This window comes from Ovis aries, chromosome 2 (genome assembly GCF_016772045.2).
Source record: "Ovis aries strain OAR_USU_Benz2616 breed Rambouillet chromosome 2, ARS-UI_Ramb_v3.0, whole genome shotgun sequence".
Taxonomy (NCBI): domain Eukaryota; kingdom Metazoa; phylum Chordata; class Mammalia; order Artiodactyla; family Bovidae; genus Ovis; species Ovis aries.
Window position 1 is genome coordinate 23,172,074 of NC_056055.1, and position 22,472 is coordinate 23,194,545.

General features: G+C 43.4%; 1 protein-coding gene and 1 long non-coding RNA gene across 14 annotated transcripts in view; one reads left to right on the forward strand and one right to left on the reverse strand.

The window, feature by feature from the left end:
- Window positions 1–19,455: 19,455 nt before the first annotated feature.
- LOC121818600 (uncharacterized) lies at window positions 19,456–21,753 on the reverse strand. Its single transcript, XR_006058582.2, has 2 exons — window positions 21,664–21,753; window positions 19,456–21,350 (listed from the first exon to the last, which is right to left on the reverse strand). It is a non-coding gene; the product is annotated as an uncharacterized LOC121818600 (long non-coding RNA).
- SPIN1 (spindlin 1) overlaps window positions 20,664–22,472 on the forward strand; it is an 82,019-nt gene continuing 80,210 nt past the window's right edge. For 5 of the 13 annotated variants that reach the window (XM_060409018.1, XM_060409023.1, XM_042242962.2 and 2 more), the window contains exon 1: window positions 21,903–21,995. The gene's annotated coding sequence lies outside the window, so the exon portion shown is untranslated. Of the gene's footprint in view, window positions 21,171–21,902; window positions 21,996–22,472 lie in introns of those variants that run through there. The other 8 variants (XM_060409020.1, XM_060409028.1, XM_060409026.1 and 5 more) reach the window with 4 other exon arrangements.

A 22,472-nucleotide genomic window follows, 5' to 3' on the forward strand; every position in this document is an offset into this window, starting at 1 on the left:
CGGTCCTCAGCTTTCTTTATGGTCCAATTCTCACATCCATTCATGACTACTGGAAAAACCAAAGCTTTGACTAGGCGGACATTTGTCAGCAAAGTAATGCCTCTCCTTTTTAATATGCTGACTAGGTTTGTCATAGCTTTTCTTCCAATTTCATTGCTGCAGCCACCAGCTACAGTGATTTTGGAGCCCAAGAAAATAAATTCTGTCACTGTTTCCGTTGTTTCCCCATCTTTGCCATGAAGTGATGGAACCAGATGCCATGATCTTAGTTTTCTGAATGTTGAGTTTTAAGCCAGCTTTTTCACTCTCTTCTTTCTCTTTCATCAAGAGGCTCTTTAGTTCCTCTTCATTTTCTTCCATAAGGGTGGTGTCATCTGCATATCTGAGGTATTAATATTTCTCCTGGCAATCTTGATTCCAGCTTGAGCTTCAACCAGCCTGGCATTTCTCATGATGTACGCTATATAAAAGTTAAATAACCAGGGTGACATTATACAGCCTTGAAGTATGCCTTTCCCAATTTTGAACCAGTCCATTGTTCCATGTCCAGTTTTAACTGTTGCTTCTTGACCTGCATACAGATTTCTTAGGAGGCAGATCAGGTAGTCTAGTACTCTTATCTCTTTAAGAATTTTACAGTTTGTTGTGATCCACACAGTCAAAGGCTTCAGCATAGTCAATGAAGCAGAAGTGTTTCTGGAATTCTCTTGCTTTCTCTATGATCCAATGAATGGTGTTAATTTGATCTCTGATTCCTCTGCCTTTTCTAAATCCAGCTTGAACATCTGGAAGTTCTTGGTTCATGTGCTGTTGAAGCCTAGCTTGGAGAATTTTGAGCATTACTTTGCTAATGTATGAGATGAGTGCAATTGTGCAGTAGTTTGAGCAAACTTCGGCATTGCCCTTCTTTGGGATTGGAATGAAAACTGACCTTTTCCAGTCTTGTGGCCACTGCTGAGTTTTCCAAATTTTTTGGCATATTGAGTGCAGCACTTTCACAGCATCATCTTTCAGGATTTGAAACAGCTCAACTGGAATTCCATCACCTCCACCAGCTTTGTTTGTAGTGATGCTTTCTAAGGCCCACTTGACTTTGCATTCCAGGATGTCTGGCTCAGGTAAGTGGTCACACCATCGTGGTTATCTAGGTCATTAAGATATTTTCTGTATAGTTCTTTTGTGTATTCTTGCCACCTCTTCTTAATATCTTCTGCTTCTGCTAGGTTTATACCCCTTCTGTCCTTTATTGTGTCCATCTTTGCATGAAATGTTCCTTTGGTATCTCTAGTTTTCTTGAAGAGATCTCTAGTTTTTCCCATTCTATTGTTTTCCTCTATTCCTCTGCACTGATCACTGAGGAAGGCTTTTTTATCTCACAGTGCTATTCTTTGGAACTCTGCATTCCAATGGGTATATCTTTCTTTCTCTTCTTTGCCTTTCACTTCTCTTCTTTCCTCAGCTATTTGTAAGGCCTCCTCGGACAACCATTTGGCCTTTTTGGTTTTGATCACCACCTCCTGTACAATGTGCTGGTTTTCTCCTGGCCATAGGCAACACCTCCTAGATGTTTGTTATCTGCTAGGATGCTGAAACAATGGAAACAGTGACAGACTTTATTTTCTTGGGTTCCAAAATCACTGTGGATGGTGACTGCAGCCATGAAATAAAAAGGCACATGACAAACCTAGACAGCATATAAAATAGCAGAGATGTGTTTGAAGATGCAGGATCTATCAGTTCCAGCTCCCCTGGGGTCCCTGCTATCTGTCCCTTCCCCAGATGGAGTCATGAGAACAGGGCCCAACATTTAGGAAACCCCAACGCAGGTTCCCGTGACTGCTCTGGGGTCAAAATCCCCTGATTTTCTGAAAGAGAGGATGAAGGGCCTAGGGCATCTCAGTGCACCTGAGCCTTGATGCAGAGCACATCTGGGGCCAGGGGCAGGGACAGATGGCCATTCTCACTGTCCACCGTATGCAGGGGCCATGGACATTCGTGGACATTCGTGGCCAACCTTTAAACTTTCAACATATTAAGTTCAGAGAGATTAAAAAAGTGAGTGAACCCACCCCAGGGGAGGGAGAGACGGCAGGGATCCCAGGGGAGTTGAAGCTGACAGATCCTACATCTTCAAGGCCAAGGAGATAGGGGTCATGATCTTTTCCAAGGTGGGGGGGTAGTCGCCCTCCCCCTCCACCACCTGGGGAACAATGACTGTCACCTCCAGTGGACATGGCTGTACTTCACACACGATTCTAATATTACTAACCTCCACCCATAGTTCTTTAGGCACTCTATTATATCTAGTCCCTTAAATCTATTTCTCACTTCCACTGTATAATCATAAGGGATTTGATTTAGGCCATACATGAATGGTCTAGTGGTTTTCCCTACTTTCTTCAATTTACATCTGAATTTGGCAGTAAGGAGTTCATGATCTGAGCCACAGTCAGCTCCCAGTCTTGTTTTTGGTGACTGTATAGAGCTTCTCCATCTTTGGCTGCAAAGAATATGATCAATCTGATTTTGGTGTTGATCATCTGGTGATGTCCATGTGTAGAGTCTTCTCTTCTGATGTTGGAAGAGGGTGTTTGCTATGACCAGTACATTCTTTGGGCAAAACTGTCAGCCTTTGCCCTGCTTCATTGTGTACTCCAAGGCCAAACTTGCCTATTACTCCAGGTATCTCTTGACTTCTTACTGTTGTATTCCAGTCCACTATGATGAAAAGGACATCTTTTTTTGGAGTTCGTTTTAGATGGTCTTGTAGGTCTTCATAGAACTGCTCAACTTCAGCTTCTTTGGTGTTAGTGGTTGGGACTTAAACTTGGAGTACTGTGATACTGAATGGTTTGCCTTGGAAACCAACAGAGATATTTCTGTCATTTTTGAGATTGCACCTAAATACTGCATTTCAGGCTGTTTTTGTTAACTATGAGGGTTACTCCATTTCTTCTAAGGTATTCTTGCCCACAGTAGTAGATATAATGGTCATCTGAATTAAATTCACCCCTTCCTGTCCATTTTAATTCACTGACTCCTAAAATGTTGATGTTCACTCTTGCCATCTCCTGTTTGACCACTTCCAATTTACCTTGATTCATGGACCTAACATTCCAGGTTCCTATGTAATACTGCTCTTTAAAGCTTCGGACTTTGCTTCCATTACCAGTCACATCCACAGCTGGGTGTTGTTTTTGCTTTGGCTCCATCTCTTCATTCTTTCTGGAGTTATTTCTCCACTGATCTCCAGTAGCATATTGGGCGCCTACCGACCTGGGGAGTGCATCTTTCAGGGTCATATCTTTTTGCCTTTTCGTACTGATAAAGCAAATATTGACTTAAAAAACAAAGTTTGCTCCACAAAGTAGGTGAAATGTGTATGAAGAGCTATTCTCAAGGATATCTGAAAGGGGCTTTGAAAAGAAAGAACTTTCCCAATAAGAGAGGGGCTCTGTAGGTCAATAAGTACTTTCCCTGAACAGTAAAGGGGCAGGTGGAGCTCATTTTATACATTTCAGGCATTCTTTGTATCTTTTACAACATGTATGCATCAACTTTCTGATAAGAAAGTGTTTTAACTAGAAAAACAATTCTTTATCTTTCCTTTGTGCCCAAGGATTACCTATCACTCATGTTGACTTACAAAGATCACACACAATGTGAGATCCGTGAGTTGAGTATATTCAGGATCTTACTGAAGATTATAGCCTGGGAGATAGTCTCTCAGCTCAGAGAAACTGTTCTGAAGCAGTAGGGGAGAAGCCAGGGTATATATGAAGTTTTTGCTGGAAAACAAAACCAAGCAAAAAATGAATAATCATGGAGTTAACATCAGATTACTGCTAATCCTAAAGAATAAACATCTTAAGTTAATTATTTTAGTGCTTTTCTGTATATAAAAAGAAGCAAGAATCTGGGATCATTGAAAGTTTTCCTTAGATATGCATTTTAGCTATTAAGGGATGGGTACCCAAAGCACAGACTGCTTCCGGTTTTTCTCCTTTCTGAATTCCCCTCAGGTGCACTGTCATTGAGCAGCTGCAGTGACTAATGGCTTGATCTTTGTAGAACTGGAAGAGCAGGTAACATTTTATTTTCTTTACACTCAGAAGTCTAACTTCATTTGCAGTGATGGAGGAGGGGTTCTGGAGCCTGCTGAGGAGCCTGCTCACTGCTTGGAACACAAGAGGTGAACAAAGGTAATAATGGAATGATTTGTCGGTTACTACTCCAAGAAGAGCTTCCAGGGGCCAGTTGACATTTTTCCTTGAGAACCAGAAATCATCTCTCCCGGAATTAAAAATTCTTCACCTCCTATTAGCACAAGCAGGTCGATTCTTTACTGTCTGAGCCTTCAGGGAAGCCCACCTATTATCTCAGCATTATCTTTAACACAGAGTCACTGCAAGTATTCTAGCTGAGTGAACTTATTCTGAATTTAATTGACATCCAAGGCAGAGAAGCAAAAGCTATGCTTTGCCAATTTTTTATATACAGATTAGCAGTAGTAAATATGGACACACATTAGGAGCACATTCACTCATGGGGTACTTGTGCAAAAGGTTTTCAACTTTGAGATCAAACATGTTTGGCATTCATGTATTTAGAACATCCCAACTATCCTGCTTCCCAGGAGAGTTGATTGTGAAAAGACTGGAGATAACAAAATTATTGGCTTTTGATTTATAAAGTAGGATTCTGAGGTCTCAAGGCAGAGATTCTAGTTTGAGTCAAAAAACTTGAAAAGTATACAAACTGGTTTTGAGACTCAAATGCCAAATCACTAGGGAATCACAGATTTGGGGGATAACAAAAGAATAGATGAAACCAGCTTTTCCCCATCCTCCTGAAATGCAGACACCCTTTTCCTTCCAGAAAGCTGATGTTGCTTTGAAAGATAGAGGGCACTGGGGTCAGGGCTTGGGAGAGATTATTCCTGGTGGGAGCCTCTCTGCCTCTAGGCTGTCAAGGCCTGGAAGCTAAAGTTTTAGCTACTTTTTCCATTGGTGTTGGTTTCCTCTTGGCCATAGGCAGCACCTCCTAGATTATTATCTGCTAGGATGCAGAAACAATGGAAACAGTGACAGACTTTATTTTCTTGGGTTCCAAAATTGCTGTGGATGGTGACTGCAGCCATGAAATTAAAAGATGCAATGAGAAACATAGACAGTGTATAAAAAAGCAAAGACATTACTTTACTGGCAAAGGTCTGTGTAGTCAAAGCTATGCTTTCTCCAGTAGTCATGTATGGATATGAGAGGTGGACAATAAGAAAGGGGAGCACCGAAGAATTGATGCCTTCAACTGTGGTGCTGGGGAAGACGCTTGAGAGTCCCTTGGACTACAAGGAGATCAAACCAGTCAATCTTAAAGGAAATCATCCCTGAACATTCATTGGTTAGACTGATGCTGAAGCTGAAGCTCCAATACTTTGGCCACCTGATGGGAAGAGATGACTCATTGGAAAAGACCTTGATGCTGGGAAAGACTGAAGGCAGGAGTGAAGAGGGAAAGTTAAAATTTTACATAACCTCTGCTCCTTCTACCTCGGTAACTCAGCTTGCTCCTTACAAAGTCTGGATCATGTAGGTCACATAGTCTCAGAAAGTGGGGACTCACAATACTAGGAACTGGAGCTTATCTCCCTCACCCTTGTCCTGCTCTTTGTAATTGCCCAGCCCCTGCAAACCCACTTAATCATGCCTGTCTGTGTATAAAAACTCTGCAACCCCTTTGTTCAGGGCTCAGAGTTTAGAGTGTTAACTCCTCTGGGCCCACTGGCATAATAAACCTGAGTTCTCCAACTTGCCGAGTGTGGTGCTTGGTTTCTCGAGTACTGGTTTCTGCAACATTTCTGGAGGCCCCAGAGAGATTCCAACCATGCTGGCCCCTTGAGCCACCAGACTGGTGGCTTGGCTGGGCTGGAGTGAAGGAACCCAGAGAGGAATGAGGAGGTGTGCCACCTGATGGTATTCTGGGTTCTCTTTCGGACCAGTGTTCTGACTCTCCGAATGGCCGAGCCCCATCCATACACATTGGAGGGTCGGACCATCTCACCAGGAATGGCCACAGGATCAGGTAAGGCCCCGGGGCCAGTCCCAAGTTAGGTCCTATCCCAACGGGTAGAAGAGGAGACTGATCATCTTCTTGGAGTTCCCAGGAAGGGAGCATCAGATAGGGAGGCATTGTGACTGATAGCTTCCTTGGCACTCTCAGGACAGGAGCAACAGTTAAGGAAAACTGGGGACTTGGAAGAAGGGAGGCATCGTGATAGCCTCTGAGTGATGGTGAGTGTGTGATTGCTGATTGAATGGAGTGAGAGAAATTTTTCTTCTGGAAACTGCAAAACCAATTCTTTTTGCATATGCCATTAAAAACATCTAGCTTGTTAAAAGGCCTGCCTAGGGAAAAGCTTGATGTTAACCTTTTCCATGTCCTTGAAATACACAGCCCACTTTGCCTGAGACCTCAGCCTAGGGCAAATTAGAAGTTCAAGCAAGGAAAAAACAAGGGGGTCAAAGAGATATTTTAAATCTCAAACAGAAAACTATAAGATCTCTGTCTGTCTGTCTGTCTGGATTTATGTATGTCTCAGGGTATGCCTTTTTTTTCTGATGATATAGTTAAAGTTAAATGAGTTCTAATTTAATGGGCCTAAAAATGTAAGCTCTTACAAAGGAAACAATTCTAAATACAAGAAAAGTTAACCTAAATAAATTTCAGATGTGTGAACTGGGAAATATTCAATATTAAATATCTAGTATTAAGGTTTGTTTGCTAATCTAATAAGGAAAATAGGATGTATGTTTTTAATAAAAAAGGTATAAAAAATAAAATTACATTTTATGAAGGGAAAAGAAAGTAGGTCTTACTTACAGGTGGCTGTTACAAAAAGTGATTAGAAGGTAGGTGGAAAGTGAACCCTGAAAAAAAATTTTGCGTATGGTTAGGATTGACTAAGTTTAAAATATGTTTAATTAAGTTTACCTAAATGAGTTTAAAGTAAGCTGGTATAAAAACGTGAATTTGGCCTTTCTCTCTGTTAAGAGGACATATTTTCTTCAGATGCTGAACTACTTTTAATGGTAGATTTAAGTTTCTTTACCTCTTAATTGATCTGTTCTATATTTACCTTTGAAATCTTTTGTTAACTTTGGCTAAGTGAATAACTCTTATGTTATAAACCCTTTTGACATTTATTGACAAAACTTCCTAAATAACTTGACTTCTAGCTAACTTTGGGATGCTTCAGAGGGACCCTGAGACATTCCAAAGAGCTATTAAGCTACCTTGGTTCACTGGACATGTTAAATTACATGAGAAGTACTTTTAAAGGGGTGATAAATCTTTTCAGGTTATACTGTATGGTTGATGTTACTAATATAGACATCCTAAAATTATGTAAAATTCATATAGATGTGATATGCCTTGATAAAATATGGTTAATTATAATTCTAGTTATCATATTAAAGTGTTACATATCACAACAATGACCAAGTTTCTTTGTCAATTGCAATAGAATCAGATTTTAAACATGCCTTCTATGGTTTTACTCTCATGCCTTTAGAAGAATACTGCTAGTTCTTCAAGATTTATGGAAAAGACTTTCTAAGATTAAACAGATAAACAGATTTTGTTATTAACAGTAAGCTGCTGAGAGGGTAACAGGCAGGAAGGCCAGGGGTCTTCAAATGGAGGAAATAGGCTGCAAGTGTCAGACATTTTTATCTCTCTTAAGCGGCAGGAAGAAACAAACTAGTGATATTTTTTTCCTTCTCTACAAATTTAAAAGAAGGTTCCTCTTAAAATACTGTGTTGCCATAATTACACCTGGTTTCACCTGAAGCTAACTATTCTCAAACCTTGAGTTAACCAATGCATTTTTCTTATGGAAATGTTTGTCTTAAGCTATGTTAATGTACTGTGCATTTACCCCAAACTCTGTCTTCAAATTGGTTCTGCCTAATGGCTCAGAACCTACTTGACAAACCAGTATGTTATACTCAGATATTGTTCCCCTAATCTATGTAAACGAAACTATTTGTATGGTAATCTGCCCTCCTACAAGATTCAAGTCAATCGTTTTATGGCCCAGGATGAATCATCTGGTGCCAAGATTATGGATGGGGGGCCTGGTGCCATTCTGAGTTTTAAGACATTCCTTTCTTTCATTAACAGACTACTAGATCAGTCCTGGGTGTTCATTGGGAGGACTGATGCTAAAGCTGAAACTCCAGTACTTTGGCCACCTCATGCAAAAAGTTGACTCATTGGAAAAGACCCTGATGCTGGGAGGGATTGGGAAGGGGAAGGGGACGACAGAAGATGAGATGGCTGGATGGCATCACTGACTTGATGGATGTGAGTCTGAGTGAACTCTGGGTGTTGGTGATGGACAGGGAGGCCTGGCGTGCTGCAATTCATGGTGTCATAAAGAGTTGGACATGACTGAGCGAGTGAACTGAGCTGAACTGAGTGACTATAAAACATCCAGCTGAAGACTAGCAGGGGAGTACTCTTTCTGCCCCCTTCTGATGCCTATGTCAGAAGCTTTCTCTATCTCCTTTGTACTTTAATAAAACTTTATTACACAAAAGCTCTGTGCAATCAAGCCTTGTCTCTGGCCTCGGATTGAATTCTTCTCCTCAGAGGCCAAGAATCCTGGTGTCTTCTCGTTCAGCAACAATCTTTTACTGGTACCAGACTGGAATTTGGTCTTTTTTCTGTTTAGAGAACAAAGTCTTCTTAGAATGCAGCTTTCAATAACAGATTATGAATTTCTTTGCTTTTAAGTGATTTATATTTGTTTTAAAAATCTTTTTGTTACTTTGGTAAAGTAAATAAACATTATTTAAGATGATGGTACATGTACATAAAGCTCATTCTGCTTCTACAAAAAATAACCCCTCAAGATTAGACTTTTGCTATCCTGATGTCCTTTTAAAACATGGCAATAGTCTGCTCCTAAATCAGGAAATTAAAAATGGGTAAACAACAGCTAAAAATCAAAGAGCCAGGGCTATGGGAAATCCAAGACGGCTGCTTGGCTTTTCCCGGCTCCCAGACAGACCTCATTTTTATTTGATGGGCTAAATCTTCCCCTGGCTACAGTGTTAATACCCTCACAGTGAGTTTTCCAAAAAAGAAAAAATTATGTTTCATTGAATATTAAGTACTAGTTCTGTTAATTAAGGTCTGTGCTTACTAAGACTCACTTCTGAGATAGTTCCTTGTTGTGTTATATTACTAAAAGATTTAATTAAGTTATTAAAAGGACACTCTAAGATTGTTTCTAAAGCTTATCTCAGTAACCAATCTTTGGATAAAGGTCAGATGCTCCATGATGTAGAACCAGGAGATTAACATTTGGCTATAATCATTTAACTGAGTCAGATGACCTGGGGTATACCAGGCTATACCCAATGAAAGTTCTTGACTTAAATTCTTGCTTGTGACCTTACTAATACCTGCTGCTGCTGCTGCTGCTAAGTCGCTTCAGTCATGTCCAACTCTATGCGACCCCACAGACGGCAGCCCACCAGGCTCCTCCGTCCCTGGGCTTCTCCAGGCAAGAACACAGGAGTGGATTGCCATTTCCTTCTCCAGTGCATGAAAGTGAAGTCGCTCAGTCATGCCCGACTTCCAGCGACCCCATGGACTGCAGCCCACCAGGCTCCTCTGTCCGTGGGACTTTCCAGGCAAGAGTACTGGTAGCTTTTTTTTTTTTTTTAATGTAGCTTGCTTCAGAAGATTATTTCTTATGTTACCAAATGTGTGACTAAGCCTGTGATAAAATGCTAATATGCAGTTCCTTATGAAATCAATAATTGTAATAATGTAACACTAGATATGAGAAGGAACAAGAGGAAATATTTTTCTGGATCAAGAGGCTAGTAAGACAGGTATGGTCCAGAGACATTTGCTACTTACAAGGCCTGGTCTAGTGACAACACTCTGAATGGCTTGTCAATGGAATCTTTGTTAGACCTGGGAAAGAGCCTTCCCAGCACCGTGGGACACACTGACCATGAAATGCCCCCAAAACATGGTCAAATATGTGGCTATGAAGGAGCCATGCTGACTGGAATGTGGCCCTTGCCAGCTGCCTCTACAAAGATTAAGTTAAGACCACTACAAGATGCTGACTTTCAACATCCCCTTGAAAGGAGTTCAGGGTGGAGACAAAAAAGTGAGGCACTCTGTGCTCTAGGAGAAACCTGGAAAAACAGGCCTTCAGATAATCAGAGGTTTTCAGGTAAAGATTTTTATAAGTCCAAATTCTTGCATCTTCTCATACTTAGAGAAAGACTAATGTCACGAACCAATGTCTGGACCTGGTTTTCCTGGCTAGCCCCACGACAGCTTTCCTACTTCTATTAATCTTTGGGCCCTATATCTTTAACTTTCTTGTTAAGTTTGTTTCTCCAAGTAGTAGTACAACAAGAATATCCCCCAGCCAACACCCAGACAATGCTGAAACAAACTGCCTTATCATTCTGTGGACTGTCATCTCCCTCTGTAAATGCATCCCGAGGTCCTCAGGCTATTCTCCCTTAGAGATCTTATAAGGGAGACCATTCCCAGTGATAGAAAACCTCAAGAGAGACCACCAACAACCAGCTCACCTGGAAATGTCCCAACACCTCCAGGCCCTGGGAAAAGTCTTCTGTCATATCGCCCGATAAACCTTAGAAAGGACATCCATTCCGTTGGGAAATTGAGTTCATCTCTATCAGCCAGGAGATGTGGTATGGGTTAAAGATTAGGGGGAAAAAAAAAAAAAAACCTTCAGCCAGTTTGGACAGGCCCTCACACAGTTGTCCTGGCAATCCCTACTGCTATTAGAGTTATAGGTGTCATCCCTTGGATCCACCACTCCAGAGTCAAGAAGGCAGCAACTTCCTGTGATGAGGATACCTGGAAAGCAATTTGGGATCCGAAAAACCTTCTCAAGGTCCAGTTCCAAAGACAACAGCCCTCACCCACGAAGGATGCTGAGCCCTGTTCTAGTCACTCTAGAAGCTGACTAGTCAATGCATGGCAGAAGCTTGAGGATTCTTCAGCCTTACTCCAGCCACACTCTAGCAGCTGGCTGGTCAATGCATGGTGGAAGCTTCAGGATCTGGCTATCAGAATATCGATGAATTTTCATTGTCAACTCTGGCCTCTATGCCTAATTGGTATTATTGCTGTACTCTTCATTACAGGACCAGCTAGACTCCTTGGCTGAGGTGGTTTTACAGAATAGGAGAGGGCTAGACCTACTAACAGCTGAAAAGGGAGGACTCTGCCTCTTCATTAATGAAGAATGCTGCTTTTATGTAAACCAATCAGAAATAGTCAGGGACATACCCCAACAGCTAAGGGAACAAATCATAAAAAAGAGAGAGAAACTACCTAATTCCTGGGGTAACTGGAACAATATCTGGAGCTGGGCATCATGGCTTCTCTCTTTAACCAGTCCTCTCTTCATGTTCTTTGGGGAGCTCTTGTTTGACACTTGTATTCTCAGTGCTATTATCCAGTTCATAACCTCTCGAATTGAATCTATAATATTACAAATGGTAACAGCTCCATATAGCCCCCTAAATGATGGGTAGCTCTGAACGTCCTACCAAAACATGAGATGATGCTTTCTACAATGAGTGATAGAAGCATCAAGATGGGGGAATGAAGAGGAAAAGTTAAAATTTTACATAACCTCCTGCTCCTTCTGCCTCTGTAACTCAGCTTTCTCCTTGCAAAGTCTGGATCATGTAGGTCACATAGTCTCAGAAAGTGGGGACTCACAATACTAGGAACTGGAGCTTATCTCCCTCACCCTTGTCCTGCTCTTTCCAATTGCCCAGCCCCTCCAAATCTGCTTAATCATGCCTGTCCGTGTATAAAAACACTGCAACCCCTTTGTTCAGGGCTCAGAGCTTAGAGTGTTAACTCCTCTGGGCCCACTGGCATAATAAACCTGAGTTCTCCAACTCTCCAAGTGTGGTGTTTGGTTTCTCGAGTACTGGTTTCTTCAACAGGAGGAGAAGTGGACAACAGAGGATGAGATGGTTGGATGGCATCACCAACTCATGGACATGAGTTTTGGCAAACTCTGGGAGATGATGAAGGACAGGGAAGCCTGGCATGCTGCAGTCCATGGGGTCACAAAGAGTCACACACAACTGAGCAGCTGAACAACAGGATGCCAATGCCCATTGTATGTGTTCCAGACTTTGCTCAGTCCTCTGAATCATCCTCACACCCAGAGGAGGTGCAGAGGGACACAGCACTTACACCAAGTCTGAAGTTGGCAGAAGACTCAGTCCTGAGGGCAAATTGTGAAAACAATCACCACTCAGGGTCATTGTTCACAAGCATGGCGGCTTCACAGATAAAATCGCTTCCATTTTATGCTATTTTTTTCCTAATTTACAAAGCAAAGAAGTGAGCTTTTATGCTCTTAAGGCAAATCTGGACAAGGGAAGAGGGTTTGTACCGGGGTCCAGCACCAGCAGGATCCAGGGATACCCTCAGGATATACGGCATTGGCTAAAAGAGAGAGAGAGAGAGAAAAGAATGATACGGGGAGACCAAGCTTCGGTGAGCAAGGCCCGTCACTTTATTTTCAGAGGGAGCTTTTATACCTTGAGTTGTACATTGAGCAAAGTGAAGAATGCAGAGTCATGCAGAGTCAGCTCAACATTCCAGCAGCATTAACTTTTATCGATACCAGGTTTTTTCCTGCATACTGTTTCATAAACAAGGGTCTTATTTTTTGTACATTATCTTCTGGCCCGGAGGCCTGCTGACATTTTATGACCCCTTTTTGATAAAGATTGGTCAGCTAGAACACTTACTTTTTCTTGAAATGTTTTTTCTTAAATTCCTTAGCCTGCATCACCCTTAAAGTATAGAGTTACATTTTTATGGAGCAAAGGTTCAGTGGGTTACAGCAAAGAAAGAACTTATTAACTCAAAGTCTAATGTTGCTAATGCTAAGGCTACTACTTGTTTTTTTCTACATCCTAACTATATGCACTCCCAGGAACACAATGGATAAGGGATGTGGGAACTTGGCAGCAAGCATTGGCTCAACAATGTTGCAAGAGTCTGGATGAACCTGCAAAGTAAGCTAGAATGCTAACAGAGGGTTTGCATTGAAATACTCCTTTCATGCCTAGGAGATTTATCAACTAGAGCCATAAGCTGATTTTCTCCAGAGAAAGGTGGTCGGGGATAGCCCCCTGTTAATGTCAGAAGAGTTGGTGAAAGACATAAAATAGTAAGACAGACAGATTCTGGTTTGGGGGTAGATGCTCAAGCAGGTCCAGGGGGTCCCTCAAGTCCTGATCCCCCTTCCCTGTCAGGTCTCTTCCACATGACCTTGTCATGGGTGGGATCTCCTGTGCTGGCTCCCGGCAGGGTTGGGTTCTTTATTATAGCCTCCTAAGTAAGGACATCCGGTCCCATTACTTCATGGCAAATAGAGGGAGAAAAGGTGGAAGTGGTGACAGATTTTTCTATTCTTGATCTCTAAAATTACTGTGGATGGTGATGGCAACCATGAAATCAGAAGATGTTTGTTTATTGGGAGGAAAGCTATGACAAACCTAGATAGCATGTTGAAAAGCAGAGACATTACTTTGCTGACAAATATCTGTTTAGTCAAGGCTATGATCTTCCCCGTGGCCACGTATGGTTGTGAGAGCTGGATGGTAAAGAAGGGGAACACTAAAGAATTAATGCCTTCAAACTGTGGTGTTGGAGAAGACTCCTGAGAAATCCCTTGCTGTCCTGACTCAGCAATGAGATCTAACCAGTCAGTCTTGAGGGAAATCAACTCTGAATACTCATTGGAAGGACCAATGCTGAAGCTGAAACTCCAGTATTTGGGTAATCTGATACAAACAGTTGACCCATTGAAAAAATCCCTGATGCTGGGAAAGATTGAGGGCAGAAGGAGAAGAGGGTGTCAGAGGATGAGATGGCTGGATGGCATCATCAATCCAATGGACATGAACTTGGGCAAACTTCAGGAGATGGTGAGGGACAGAGAGGCCTGGCATGCTGCAGTCCATGGGGTCTCAAAAAGTTAGACATGACTGAAGAGACTTACTGTGCATGCACACAAGCAAGGTGTACACCCTCGGAACAAGGAAAACCACACACTACACACACACAGCCAAAAGTGGACATTCACAAACACATATAGACCCAGAAGAAGTGACCCCAAGGAAAGTCTGTCTTTGATTTCTAGGGAAGTCATCCGTGGATGATAGAAAAATAGTCTATCAAATAAAACATGATAGAGAATGAAAGTGGAAGATTTTGACTATTTGACAATGTCAGCCACATTAAAAACATAAACAATATTTAAAGACAAAATCAAATTTATCTTTTCCAGTGCTTAAACTTATATCTATAGTTTTAAGTTTTTAAAGAACAAAAAAATTTTCTGAGCATGAAAGGGAGAAAGAATGCACTGTTTCAGTATAGGGAAGACCTTTCTAAACATGTTAAAATAAAGAAGCAGTAGAAGAAAAGAGTGAAAAATTTGTTAACATAATTTTTTTTTGGCTGTATGCTATGGCATGTGGGATATTTGCCCTTGGATTAGAAGTTCTAACTACGAACTGCCAGGGAAGTCCTCTACATAACATTTTTAAACTATGAAAAATTTCTTGACTGAAAAAATGTACAACCTAAAAGTTAACAATTGTATTGTATTTAGTGACTTCCTGAGGACTTATCCTGGGAAGCAGCCTCTCAGTTAGCTCTGAGGTACCGTTTCAAAGATGTAAGGCAGTAGTGAGGATAGATAGGAGTTTTTGCAACAAAAACCAGGTAGCAGAATTAAAGAAAACTAATTAAAGAAAACCAGACAGCTCCAGTTAGCACTTTTCTATGTACGTGAAGATGCAAGAGTCTGGGCTTATTGAAAGTATTCCTTTTATGCACACCTTAATTTCTAGCACTGGTATCCTGCTTTTCTCCATCCATCCTAAATTTCTTAATGGTGAACAATCCTGGGCAGCTGCAGCAGCTGAGGACTTGATGGCTACAACATCCATTATTTACTGGTATATTGTTCATTCCCTTAATGAAGGGTTGTTGTTCAGTCATTAAATTGTGTCTGACTTTGCATCCCCATGGACTGCAGCATGCCCGGCTTCCCTGTCCTTTACTATCTCTCAGAGTTTGCTCAAACACATGTTCATTGAGTCAGTGATGCCATCCAACCATTCCATCCTCTGTTGCCCCCTTCTCCTCTTGCCCTCAATCTTTCCCAGCATCAGGCTCGTTTCCTGTGAGTCAGCTCTTGGCATCAGGTGGCTAAAGTATTGGAGCTTAGCTTCAGCATCAGTCCTTTCAATGAATATTCAGGATTGATTTTCTTTAGGATTGATTCGTTTGATCTCCTTTCTGTCCAAGGGACTCTCAAGAGTCTTCTGCAGCACCACAGTTCAAAATTATCAATTCTTCAGTGATTTCTTTATGTTCCAACTCTCACATCCCTGCATAACTACTGGAAAAAAACATGTCTTTATCTATATGGACCTTTGTCAGCAAAGTGGTGTCTCTGCTTTTTAATGAAGGGAAACCTCACTAAAATAGATTTGGGAGGGCAGAAAGGGGAGCCCTCATACATGTAACCCCTTGAAGTCAGTAAGATTGCACTGGATGAGAAGTACTTTCCATCTCCTACAGGAATGACCCTACTTTATTGCCACCAGCAGGAGAAAGACAGATTTTCTTTTTGCCTCTCCATAGCTCAGACGAGAGACTGTCACAACTTAGCCAATGAAAAGTTACTATACTTTGAACACCCAGTTTCCTCTAGTGGACTTTTTATTTACAACAGCCCCTCCCAACTTTCCCTTCTCCTCAACAGAAACTTTCCTTTCTTTGCTGGACTTGCATGTGGTTTGTCATAGTTGTGTGTCTCAAATTGCACTTGTTTTCTAGTCCCAAACAGATTTGCTTCACTGGTAAAATAACTGGCTGTTTTATTGCCTTGGGCTAACAAAGTGTTTGCAGGGAAATAAAAAATATTACAAACAAAATAAAACCCAAATTAAAATATTAGGTAAAATTAAAAACAAACTGGGTAAAATTTTTGCTACACCTATAACAAAAGACTAGTACTCTTCAATGTGCAGAGTTCCTACAAATAAGGAGAAAAATAAAACAAAAATCCAAATAGAAGAATTCACCAAGGATATAGACAGTTCACAAGAAATCAATATCAAACGACCTTTTTTTTTATTTTTGAGATTAAATTCATTTACCAGATAATTCAACCATTTCAAGTGTAAAATTTCATGGTTTTTAGTATATTCCCAAAGTTACGATTCTATTATCATAATTAATTTGAGAACATTTTCATTACTCTCAAAAGAAAGTCTGCACCCCTTAGCCATCATCCCTCAATCGTCCTATTCCCCAGCTCCAGGCAATAACTAATCTACTTTCTGTCTTTACAGATTTGCCTCTTTGGGACATTTCATATGTAGCACTGCTGCTGTGTTGCTAATTGCTTTAGTCATGTCCAACTCTTTGTTACCGTATGTACTGTAACCCATCAGGCTCCTCTGTCAATGAGAAGCCTGCAAATTTCAACTAGAGAGTAGCCTCTGTTCAATGCTACTAGAAAAGGTTTGTACTGCTCACTGCTACTTACAAGAATGAAGACCCAGTGAAGAGAAAAAAAAATCGAGAAGTGTGATTCCTCAAATTTTATTCTTCTTTTTCAGTATTGTTTTGGCTATTTTGGATCCCTTAAATTTGTACGCAAATTTTAGAATCAGCTCTTCAAATTCTGCAAAAAAGTGATCAGGATTTTGATAAAGGTTGCATTGAATCTGCATATCAGTTTGGAGAGTACTGCCATCTGTAAATAGTCCTCCAGTTTGTGAACATGAGATATTTGCAAACTTACCTAGTTCTTCAATTTCTTTCATTGTTGTTTGGTAATTTTCAGAGTATAAATTTTGTACTTTTGTTAAATTCATTCTTATTCTTTTGAAATCTATAATAAAAGGAAATTGTTTTCTAAATTCCACTTTCGGTTTGCCCACTGCTACTGTATAGAAATATGATTGATTTTTGTATATTGATTTTATATTCTACAACCTTGCTGAACTTGTTTATTACTTCCAATAGTTTTTAGTGGATTTCATAGGCTCAAATGACTTTTAAATATATGAAAAGTGAACAATCTCTCTTAAAATGAGATAAATACAAACAAAAACTATATGGGATATGGTTTTGTTCACCTACTGCACTGGTAAAGATCTAAAGTGTCCACATCATTATATGAATGTGGTACCTATTAATATTCATATTCTTTATTCAGCAATTTCTCTTCTAGGAGTATATCCAAGAGCAGCTATCTTCCAGTTCACGTGCAGTATCCCTAGGGATGCATAAATAGTATTCAAGTATCATGTGATATATAGGTATGTCACTGTTTGATTCCATTTATATAAAGTTCAAAACCAGGCAAAATTAGTCCGTTGAGAGAAATCAGCATGACTATATCATCATATCATTTAATTAAAACTTTTCAGGATATTTCTTTAAATCACAAGGAGTTCTTCCTTCTCAGCCTAATGAAAATGCCACCATCATCCCCCTCTTCAATAACATAACTCCCCTCTATCATGCAGTTGGATGCTTGCTCTTTAAAAGTTATTATATTATCCTTTTCATAAGCACTGTATCCAATTCAAATTCTGTCCCCCAAAGTTATTACAGTAGCCTCCTACATGGTCTCCTTTATGTCATAATTTCCACTCTAAATTCTCTTCTAGATAGCACCTGGTTGATTTTAAAAAGTCACCCCACAAACCTGACTGAACATCTTCAATTGTTTCCAATGGGATGGAGAAATTCCCTCACATGTACATAGGTCTGTATAGAGTTTCTGTTGAACCTTGATATAACTCTGTGAGTAGGTAAGAGTTTAAATTCCCCAGTATTTTGGCACTTGAGGCTCTTCCTAAACCCTATGTTAACAAAGCCACATGATCCAGTATTCAGACAAGTCATCTATTCATTTATAATAAATAGCTATTGAACCCTTACAGTCCTCTGCAAGGTATAAAGGAAAACAGATATTGTCTCTGGCCATTGGACTTTCTAATGGGGTGGGTGGTGACTTAACAAGTCAGTGCTGTATGTAATTACAAGAGAATCAGTGCTACAAAGAAAAATAAACAAGGATGACAGTTAAAGAGAATAGAGGGCAACCTACTTGTGCAGGTGGTCAGAAGAGGCTTCTCTGAGAAGGTATCATTTTGAAGCATATATTTGGTTGCTGTGTAGAGAATGACCTGGAGAAAGGTGGGAATGAGCCAGGGGAGGAAGCTGTATGGTTGACCAGATAGTTGAATTCTGCTCCTGCTGTTCTTTCTTGGAGTCATACATTCAGTAAATGCTTTTTCAGCACCATGTGATGTTCCCTTCATGAAGTATAAACATTCTTGTGTATCTAGACACAATATCCCCTCCAGGGGCAAATGCAGTGCCCTGTGCCTGATAGGGTCCAGTTGATATATGTTGAGCCAGGTAGTGTGAAAGACTCTTCTGGTTCTCTTTTTCAACCAACAGTGTTATGATGGTGCTAGTTTCAAACTGTTGGAAAGAAGCCTGGAAGGGGCATAGTACTCTAACTGGTGATTTTCCTGTGGTTTCAGAAGCAAGTTAAGCCAAGAATGAGCATGGAAAGAGAGTACCTTTTGAGAAACAGGATTCTTGAGACGAAAGTGGTCCTCTTTGGTTCTTCAGGTCCCACTTCCAAAGAAAGAGTATTGCAACAATCTGACTCCCTCCCCACTAATAGGAAGACACTTTAGTGTGGGGTCTACTGAAGCTTCCTGGGAAGCAAGGTGGCCAGACCTCTCCAGTCAGAAGGGGAAAGGAAGGGACTCATAGCCTTCTGGTTGAGGTTTTTGGGGCACCCAGTGGACTGCCTCCAAATGTGCTTCAACGGAATATTATTTTGTATTAAAGTTACTTATAGGCTTTCCAGGTGCCATTAGTGGTAAAGAACCCACCTAACAATGGAGGAGATGTAAGAGACTGGGGTTCGATCCCTGGGTTGGGAATATCCCTTGGAGGAGGGCACAGCAACCCACACCAGTATTCTTGGCTGGAGAATCCCATCGACAGAAGAGCCTAGTGGGCAACAGTCCATTGGGTTGCAAAGAGTCAGACCTGACTGAAGTGACTTAGCATGCATGCACAGTTATGTAAGAAAGGGTCACTGCAAGAGGGACACTCTGACCTTCCCCTCTGTCTCCTTAAAAATAGGAAAAAATCTCCCATGTGAAAATTGCTGAAACCATGCAACTCAGATTGGGACTTGAACTCAGTTTTAACTGAGATCACACACATGGTCTCAGGACTTAATGAAACTCAGGTTCTTGATGCCTCATCACAGAAAGAATTCAGTGAGAGACAAAGTGATGGATAAGAAGTGGATCTATTTAGAGAGAAACATTCCACTGACTTGTCAGTTTTTACAGGGGTGGGTAATTTCATAAGCTAATGAGTGGGAGGAGTATTTTAGCTCTTTTGGGGAAGGAGTGGGGATTTCCAGGAATAGGGACCACCACCCATTTTTTGACCTTTATGGTTCGCCCTTGAACTGTTTATGGCACCTGTGGGTATGTCATTTAGCTTGCTGATGTGTTACAGTGAGCATATACTGAAGCTCAAGGTCTAGTGGAAGTCAACTCATCTGCCATCTTGGACCTATTTGGTTGTGTCCTCGGGCTACCTCATTCTTTTAAAGGTTTCGATACCTTTCTCAGGGTGGCTCAGAAGTAAAGAATTTGCCTTTGGAGAAGGAAATGGCAACCCACTCCAGTATTCTTGCCTGGGACATCCCATGGACAGAGGAGTCTGGGGAGCAACAGTCCATGGAGGGTCTGGTTTTCCATGGAGGGTCGAAAAAGAGTCAGGCAGGACTGAGCAACTGAACAACAAATACCTTTCTTGTACCAGAAATTACAGAGAGATCCTTATCACCAGAAACAAGGAAATCGGGCTGAAAAGCCTGTATAAACAAACCTTGTTAATGTTAAATTTACCATCCCAAGCCCAAATTTTGTTTACATTTTTCACTAATGAAGCATCCCAATCCTATTTGTCAACTCACAAGTTTATTTTTTGTCTAAAAAGTATAAAATCTGCCTGCTTTGGCCACCTCATAGATCCAATTTCTATGCGACCTATATGTGCATGCATTCAAATTTGTTTTTCTCCTGCTAATCTGTCAATTTTGTCATTAGTCCACCGCATAAGAACTCAAGAGGGAAATTTCTCCCTTTCCACTACTGTCTGGGTTATAAACATCTAACATTGTGGCAAGTTTATTTCCCAACGCTTTCTCATTGGTAAGTACAGTGACACACTTTTGTGTGTATGTATCTGTATATCTAAATTGGTCCTCTAGTTGGCCTGTGAACTTGCAGTTCTTGCCAAGTGTGTCATCTGAGATGAGCACTTTGTTTCAGCAGGCACGTATCACTCTTACTTGGAAGAAAAAGGTGCCAGCAAAATCCCACAGAGCAATGCTAAGCGACAATTGGACTGCAGGTTACGGTGTAGAGAGCGCTTTCCAATAATACGCCTGTCATTTAACCCGACAACATTGGGGCAGGCGGTTTATTACGAAGCTTTTCGCATTCTAGGAACCACGTCCGCCCAGTGACTCTCTGGAGGACGCCCGGGTGGTGGTAGGGTTGGGGGAAGGGAGGGCACCGGGCAAGTGGGGGAGGGAAGTGCTGGGCGAGAGTTGAGGGGGTATGAGGACGAGGGGAGAGGTGAGCGCCAGTCTTGGGATTGAAGCAGGTAGAGCTCCAGGCTGGCGTGCGGGGTAGGGATTCAGACCCCGGGTACAGCCTGCGGGCATTGCACTCTGAAGGAGTCAGAACTGTTCCGGACTCTTCCTTCCTCTCCCCCTCTTCCTGCAAACAACCAAGCTGACACGCAAAGGGCGTTTTGAGTGAAACAGAAGGCAAACAAGTTCGCGAGTGACCCTGAGAGTGCCTGGCTCCTGTCTTCTGCGGAAAGCCGAGCGAGCTGGCAAGTCTGTGGAGGGGGCGGAATACGGGCAAGGACGGAGTGCGTTGTCAAGCGCTGCAAAGCTCGTCCTCCTCCGCCAGGTAGGGCAGGTGAGTGGGCGAGACCAGAATTTCGGCCGCGGTGGCGCAGTGCGGCGGTGGGGCCCGACTGGGAAGCCCTCAGCGCTGGGTGCTGCGTTTCCTCGGCCACTACAGCTCTGTCAGCGGATGGCCTTGTCACTGTATTCCGCTTCTTCCAAAGGGGCGGCGTGTGCGACGCAGGTCGACTTGCTGCTTAAATTCAAGGACAGGGAGGATCAGTCAGTCGGTGAAAACCCTCCCACTGCGCGAAAACGAAACTTCTAAGGATGCCAGACTTCCGGCGCAACTCGCGCCGTCCCCGGCCCCCCGGCCTCTGGGCCCTTAATGCCGCCTCTCGGAGCGCGGCTGGGACCCAGCCAGGCCCCGCCCCCAGGTGAGAGCCGCGCCCGGCCCCTCCTAGCTGCCAGGCCCCACCCCGGCGCCAGGCCCGGGTCCGCTGTGCTTGGCTACCAGGTGAGTGGTGCCAGGCCCCGCCCTGTTGCACCACCAGGCCCCGTCCCACCTCCAGGCCCTCCTTTATTCGGTCCCGCCCCGCCGCCAGGTGAGCAGCCTCTAGCCGGGTCCTGCCGCCAGGCCCCGCCCTCTGTCCTCTAGGGCCCGCCCTCCAGCTGGAGCGCCTGCGCAATACGGCCCGTCGGGCCGGGGCCGGGTGGCGCTGCCGGTGCAGTCGGCGGGCGCAGTGCGCGTGCGCCGTGCGGTCGGGGGCGGGCGGCGGCGGCCGCGGAGCGGAGCGGGGGCGGGGCGGCGCCGTCTGGCTCGGTCGGGCCGGGGCGGGAGCGCGGCGCGGGACGGCAGGGCCCAAGGGCTGCGGACGGCGGCCTAGGAGGCCAGCAGGTGAGGCCTGTGCACCGCCGGGGAGCGGGCGCCGCAGCGGGACCGCGGGCGGGGCGCGTTGAGGGGCGGTGGCGCCCGGGGAGCAGCGGGCCGCGGCGCATTGTCCGGGCGGCGGGCGGCGCCTGTACAGCGCCCCCTGCCGGCCGGGCTTCGGGCGGGGGCCTCGGGCTCGGGCCGCGCGCCTTTGTTCGCCGCCCCCGCCAACATGGCCGCCGCCCCCGGCCCGGCCGGCCAGCCCCGCGCGCTTTGTTCGGGAGGCCTCGGCACTCGAGCGGGCGGGGGGCGCAGGGTGGCTGGGCCCGGGGAAGGGGGGCAATGCGGCGGGCGCTGGCGTGGGGGGGCGGGGCGGGTGAGTGTTGCATAACCCGGCCTGGGCGGGGGAGGAAGGAATGAGACCCTCGGGGCCTGAGGGGGCGGTGTAGGAGTCCCCTGGGGCGGGGGTGGGGGCTGGACCCCCGGGTGGTGGGAGGGGATGTA